This window comes from Argopecten irradians, chromosome 4, assembly GCF_041381155.1.
Source record: "Argopecten irradians isolate NY chromosome 4, Ai_NY, whole genome shotgun sequence".
In the NCBI taxonomy this organism is placed as follows: Eukaryota; Metazoa; Mollusca; class Bivalvia; order Pectinida; family Pectinidae; genus Argopecten; species Argopecten irradians.
In genome coordinates this window covers 46,889,915-46,898,049 of record NC_091137.1, presented here as the reverse complement: position 1 = coordinate 46,898,049, position 8,135 = coordinate 46,889,915, and positions in this window count along the sequence as shown.

Below are 8,135 nucleotides of genomic sequence, written 5' to 3'. Positions count from 1 at the left end.
ACAACAGGTGCACGTGCACCACTTACAGTAAAACACGTAAATACATACATATTTCCATGTGGTAGTGGATTTTATGCGCGTGCTTTACATATTATTGCCGTTCGAACCTAACTGTTGCAGATTAACGACACAGGTATTATGTTCCGTACTATGTTGACAACGATTGAGATTAATTGGTATTCCCTGGTGCAACATCTGTATTCATTATTAGAAATAGATAGTTCTCGATCTATATAGTAGTCGTTAACAAGTTCCTGTATGTCGTTAACGCAAAGCTATACATGTACATGTGTACGTCTCAGAACAACTGCAGTGCACGCATTGTTGTAATATCTGCATGTATGATGATGTGAAGCATAACACAAAAATGACGACAGTACATTAATTATATTTTGAATTAAATGTAATTAGGTACTGCATTGTTTGATAATTGACATTGTTGCGACAAGGCGACATCTTTGCATATTTGTATTTTATTTTTCGCATTTGTATGCAACATAACATTGCATGTCGATATTCACCTTTATTCATTGTGCTCCAGTTTTCTCTTTGATCTTCAAGGTCGGAAAATAAAAATAAAAACATTCACTAGTCATCATGATTCATTATATATATATGTATATTTAAAACGGAATGAATCTAGACGAAGATGCATGACGGATAAGCGTAGCAAGAACGCAGTGTAAGCTTCAGAAACGAAAACAGTGACTAAGATTAGATATATATTGAAAATCAATGTTAAAATTACGCTTGAAAGTTGATTATACCAATGCTGTAAAATCGTTTCAGAACTTTAAAATAAGTAGATATCCATCCCATTAACTATGACGAGGCATTACTAAACAGACATTTTTTTTAAACGTCATACGTTGATGACGTCATTATGCATACATGTACCAATTATTCAGTATTTGGTACACGACCAATGTAAAATCTACGAAATGGACCACTCAAACAAACCATGAAGTATTCAGATATTATTCAATTCATATGTTTTTTGTTTTAAAATATGATATATGCTGTGGCATTTAGATTGAATCTGCATATACATTCCACATTTTTTAGATATTTTTTTTTAATATTTCCTGAAAAGTATGCACATATAATGTACATTTCTAACCCACTCAAAGCAGACTACGCATTTTCTCGCGATATCTCAGAGATGTTCGACTCCGCACAACAGGCGCGTTTGACATGCTGCACTGTATTTCTGCACGGTGAGTTCACGGAGTGTAAAAGGACATCAGAGATTAACGATAAAACTAATGTGTGATTATTCTACACCTTCCGTGTCTAGATCGCTGAGTTATATCACTTGTACAAAGATATTGCGCTACCTTTGTCAGTAGCGGTTCCTACCATGAACGCCGTACTTGCTGAAATAAAACGGCAAGGAGCACAGAGAGAGAGGAAAAAGGGCACCAAGATTATCTGTTATGAAACCTTTTAGAATAATTTTCGTAAAGAGATCAAATTATGTTTCGGTTTTGAAACGCAAATATGTTTTAATCTTCAATGCGTTTGCAAAACCTCCCTTTTAGCGCCATCTAACACAAGGAATGTATTTGATGTGTATAAACTTGAACACACTCCTGCTGGGAGCACTCCATTTCCTATAGGACGGCGGGATTCAGGGGAAGTAACTGAAAGGGATTTGATGTCGAGGGGACGAATGTTAGACCTTCCCCTCCCGTTGTGACAGGGTTCTGAAAGCACAACAAAGAGAATAGGTCACCAATACAGTTAACATACGTGTTCATAAACGGCGATTTACTCTATACCATCGGCATATTATTGCGTGTTGTAAATTCGACTTTAATTGACGAAGGTCCATTTATGCACTTGGTGAATCTAATAACGCCTTTCCAAAACATGTGCCGTTGATTTAAAGTCAAAATATTCCAGAGCGTTCATATGTCTGTAAAAGAATACTACGTCACATTCGGATGATAGTTATGTAAAATATGTTCTATCGAATTAATTTTCTGATGAACAATATATGTCAAAATTCACAATTGCAGGATTGCAATCAACTTGTTTATATACAGTATCAATTTGATTCATAAAATAAATTAATAGTCAATGTCTTGAGGTTGAGAAAGACATATTTGTGAGTACTGCTCATATTGATTATTGTTTACATACATAGGTATTATCTTCCAATTTTGATGAAAAACAACATATTGAAGATGATATTTACATTTATAAGATTTCAATTGTATGTCGGTCTTTTCAAACGATATTTGCTCTTGTAAATAGGTCAGTCGAATCGGTGCGCGTGCTGCTATCCTACATATACTGATCCTTAAAACTGAAAAAAAAAAACAAAAAAACCAACAACACCGTATCTATATTCTGTAAATATATGTGGTAGGTGCATTCCAACGATGCAAAGTTATTTGCATGCTTCTAAAAGTTATTATAGTATCAATGCTATCAATTACGAAGTAATTTGATTTTATCAAATGTAAATAATAAACATGTTATTTTTTCTAGAGTAAGTGTACTCTAGTGATCGATTGCATGACATATATAAATATTTCATTTATTTTCAACGTCATACAGGTTGAATGGCTACACGGCAGAACGACACAGAAACAATAACACGTGAGTCTATCACAATCCGCGCGTGCATAAAGTCTCTAGTGCAGAAACGCAAGTTCACGTGACTGAAAGTCATCAACTATTTCCTAGAATAAAATGCCATAGGTTGTGTGGCTCGCCGGAGCTAGCGCCTGATATCAATATTTGATATAGATTTGACGTTTCTACACGCATGGATCATAACATAATTAGGCCATTCCATGTCGTTGACTAAAAAAATACATGACAATGTATCAATGTATCAATGTATATTTCCGTTTCTTACAAGAGTTTTTGAGATATAAACATTTACCGGCGACCGTCACGCGCTACAATTCTACACTTGTTTTAACATTTCATTTTTCTACTCACGGTTACACAAGGTGAAATGTTGATGCCTTCGTTTATTAAATAACTTTTTTTGTAGGTTAAAAAAAAAGAAAATATTATTTTACAATGAGGTTCTAGATATGAATGGTTTTACCTTTATAATAAAGACAACATGATACATCAACTAAATTAGCTTAAATGATTATTTATAGATGAACGGTGTCAGAAAAATAGAAACGTTTACATGTAAAATATTTTGAGTGTACTCCAAGCGGTCTTCTAAACACAAACTTGCGTTGTGGATTGTTCAGTTTATATTTTTTCAATTTTCATGAAAAAAGACAGTCTCTGAACATCATTAACTCAAGATCAACGGCAGTATTCTGTGTGGGTATGCTACTCCGCCATCTCGGTGGATGATGGACTTAGTTGTCTCTACCGTCATCTGCAAAAGTAGTGCAGCTGTTTCGCCTCGATTGCATTCTGAAAGTGTGGCGCAGAAGCCGAGTAGCTATACTTGTGGGTATTTAACAGAAGGCATTCATTTTGTGAATTGAGTGATGATTTTACATATGGCAATTACCGCAGTTGATCATTCCGAACAATTATGATTAAGATATATGTGTTCTTCGTTGTATTCTAAACCTATTTGGAACATTATTTGCTAAACATATCTCTAGACTTTGAATACTCAATTGAAAGTTCTACATTTGTCCTATTCAATCAAACCAGAAGGATAGGAATTCAACTTTCACTTTCGATTTATATTCTCAATAATATACAGAATCTTATGTAACAGCCAATTGTGATTTTCATTTTTTTTTCTAAAGAGATATTTTAAATTTATAGCATTAGATACAGTCCTGTTTATGTATCATCATTGTTTTTGTGTACAGTGTACAATGATACATAAAGCGAGTTCACGATGTTTAATACATTGCACAATTAGGTCTTTGACATCATGTAAAATATAGTTGGCGTCTTCATCAAAATATATCGTGTCATTAACAAGTGTAATACTGCAAATACATTCTGATAAAAATAAAAAAGTCAACTTATTCATTCCTTAAATGTCATAATGGACTGGTCTAGTCTTTGATTTGAAAGAGTCTAAATGTGTCTTCAGGGGTGAATGTGTTCAGCAATACATAATTACACATATATGTAACAACAGTAATGCAAATTTAAGATAAATAATAATAGGTTAAAAATCGACAGTTATGTAAGGGTGTGTTACATTGTTGCACTTGTAATGTATTCCCCTTGCTTTCGACATTGAAAAAAACCCACAAACAAACAAAAAACAACAAAACTTTCATATTACATAAGTTAATGTGTATATTGCCGAGGCTACAAGCATGAATTGCTATTTAACCTATTGATCTCTCACTACAGTATATTTTACACAGTGCTTCAAGTTGGTTTCATTTTTTTACACATTATCATTAATTTTGTTTGTTAATTCCTTGATCAAAATAATGAAATAAATCAAAGCTAAATATGTATCATATTTTTCCAGATGACATTATTTACGAGCATATATTTATGTTTTTATATATCGTTTGATTTTTACATGATTAACGGGCGAGATTATGGTAATTTCATTAATGTTACATATCAACAATAGATCAAGCTACCCGTATATACAATGTCTTTGTAGATTGTTAACATATTAGTATTGTCAATCAATGTATTGTGTTGTTGACAATAGTTAAGATTGTAAACTTTGATAAACGACTTACATGACTGACAACCTACTAATACTAGTATATTTACGCACGTGATATAATTCCATAAAACTTAACAAATTATATAACAGGTAAACTATTATGGGATATCCACATGCTGACCGGGTGTTTTCGACAGGGTATACCTGCCCTGCAGCTGTCCAATGGTTCGCCGGGATTAACAAATGTCCCTACTACTCCGATAACATTTTCTCCATTTAAATTCACAACAATACCATCAAACGATTTAAGACACAATGGATCGTCGCTGACTTTTCGAACATAAGCTATTACCTTGCGTTAATGTCCATTAACGTGTTTGTACACCAATCGTTAGAACTAAGCTCTTCTATATCAAATGCCCCATCAGGGTCCGCACGCTCCCCGGCCCCTAAAGATCTTTAAGCATTGCGTTGAATGATTGTACTGAATTTTGAGGTGTGAACATGGCGATGAATTCGTCAACATGAAGAAAAAAAGAAATCTACTGTGGTAAATCTGAACTAAGTGACCTCCAGGCCATATATACTTCTACATCCGAAAAGAATGTCCGGCAAAGGTACTTAGACCTTACACATAAAATACTACATGGACATCTAAATGAGTTCTCTACAGAATCTCTTCGTTTGTTTACTGTAAGATTTAAAGACAGATACAAAATTATTTCGGGATAATAACCATTTTATTTGCACAAGTATATAATTATGTAACTGTAAGAACGATAGCTAATTAACATATATTATATAATACTCATTGTCCCACTGGCACACTGCATTAATGGGGCATTGGTTCACCGCAAATTCACAAATCTTTAAATCTTAACACACTATGAATTTTTTCAGCGCTTTGTTTAAGGGAGTATACTATATCACGTATCACCATACAGATCGTATGACTCCGAATGTTTGTAAATATAGTAAGGAGACATTCGATTTTACAGATGACGCACACATCTAAAGTTTCCATAGTTGACTAAGTAGCTACAGATTGCAAATCAAAGATAATTTCGAAACACATGCAATACGATCGTGCTTAAAGACACCGGATGGGTCAGCATTTGATTGCAAGATGCTTTTATTCGAGAAATTATATAGTTTAATAACATTTTAAAACTATCAAAACAAACACTTATATGTTGATGACAAAAACATCGATGTTGGCGTACTATGATTTCATTTTCAGCTTTCCGTTTGGGCTTGCTATAGATGGATAGTCCATATGCGATTAGAAAACAACAAACTCAAAATGTACCATTTGTTAACAGGGATAATGATACACCTGAAGCAACAAAAGAATACACTTTAAATGATAGCGATGATCAGAAACAATACAATAATACACTTTAAATGATAATGATGACAGGCAAGAAAAAAGAAATAACAAAAAGGATACATTTAAATACATGTCATAATGATGAAAATAAAAGAAATAAAAAATAATAAAATAATACACTTTAAATGACACTGATGACAAGCAAGACATCAGAAACAATATAATAATACACGTTTAATAATACTTAGAATTAGGCTTGATGAGCTGATCAGTGAAACAAATGATGGTAGCAGCGCCCAACATCAATCCACATTATCAGGATGGATGTCTTTTCTATAGAACCGCCATTAGTCTGGTACGGTAGAGATTTCACTTCCACAGCAGTGTCCCATGGTTACGGAAAGGCGCCTTTCTTCTTCTCGATAATCTTTAACGAACTGGTAAAAGTCTATTAAAAGATAGACCACGGGAGGTTACGGAACAACACAGGTGACATAGATACCCAGAACGAAGGGGTAAGGTCCCATTATATTGATGTTATTTAATTACCAAGTTGTGTGAAATTCCCTGAGGTTTATTTGGGTTATATGAATCATATAGAAAAGATTAACCCGCTATGAACAAGCTTCTTTCAATAAAATAGAGCTTAACGCAATTATGGAGCAGTTAGCTCTTCTAACAGATTAGCCTAATGGCCGGCTTCACAGACAGTTTCCATGTTTCCTTGGCCCTCAGTCGTTCCGAATGATGGCTGGCTTTCCAGAAGACCCGTTTTGTCGGCATTTTGGTATAGCGGTATTCAATGGGAAAAAGCTTGGATGAGGAACACGGCTGTCGTATGAATGAGAGCATTAATACAGATGACTCAATGCAGCAAATATTTTGTCAAAATCATGTCACAGGATGATCGGAAGCCTTAGTTTATTAGCTTAAATGCTCATCTGATGCCTGTATAAGGCTTCATTTGAATGAAAACATCATTTATGACATGTGCTATCCTGAAGATAGGAAACATGAATGTCAACGGTAAATGATAAATTCTACGAAGAATATCATTCAAAGTCAGTAAAGTATGACACCATCCACATGAATCGCTTGTTTTTTTTCTTGATATTTCTTCATCTACTGCTGACATTTATAATGTCAGGGTCTTTTATAGTCAGGAGTTTGAATTAACTTAGCGTCTTAACACGAGAAATTATATTTCACAGAAGCAATAACTGATATGCACAGTCGCACAATTATAGAAAGAGGAATTGCTTGGACTACAACAGTCATAGATGTAATATATTTTCGATGTGCTATGCCTTGTTATTTCTGTGAAATTTGATGGGAAAAAATTTGTGTCTTAAACACGGCAAATCGATAAAAGCCAAAATATTTTCAAAGATAAAGGCGTTTTATTTCCTTTCCAATGTGAATCGTATGTTTTAATATAATCGTTATCAAAACGAGTTCGTTGACCTTTCATAAATGATAATGTCTTACAAAATGTGTAAAAGCATGAAATGGTTATATAACGAATTGAATAGTTTTACTCCCATAACCTTTGTATGCGACTAGTGGGTTGCCAAACCGAGACAATTTGTTCTTTTAGCGCCAGGTTATTGAAGAATATGTTTCGGTGACACCGTCTAAACTTGGCATATCTGCCTATATAACTAATAAAAAAACTGTTCCTCTCAGCTGTAATTACCCAAGCCTGCCTCAAAGGGACCACAGTAGATATAGGTGTTTTGATGTTATGTTACAAAATGACTGTAACATGTCGAGATAGATTCATCACAAAATCGGTATGTAAACTAGGTCTATTGCAGGTAATACACCAGGGTCAGATTGGATCTTGAACATTCCATGTTCTAACCCGAATTATTTTGCTATAAAATTATTATCGGTGAAATCTAGTCCCGAAGAACATTGGTGATTAAGGATTCATTTGAGTGCATTATGTTTTATTTTTATAAGAAAAACATGAACATATGATAGAATAAATGACTACCAGGGGACATGTCCATTAAAAAGATATGCGAGTGCTTCTTCATTGTGCTGGTAGTTCGTATGAAAACACTGATATGTCTAAAGTTAACTTATGCTTCATGCATCAGCTTGATCGTAAAATGTATCGAACATTTTTGTTATTATTCTTTAATATTAGTTTTTTTTTGTTTTTTTTTGCTTTTGACAAATACATTGCAGTATATGTCTGTCCACTTTTTCTTCAGT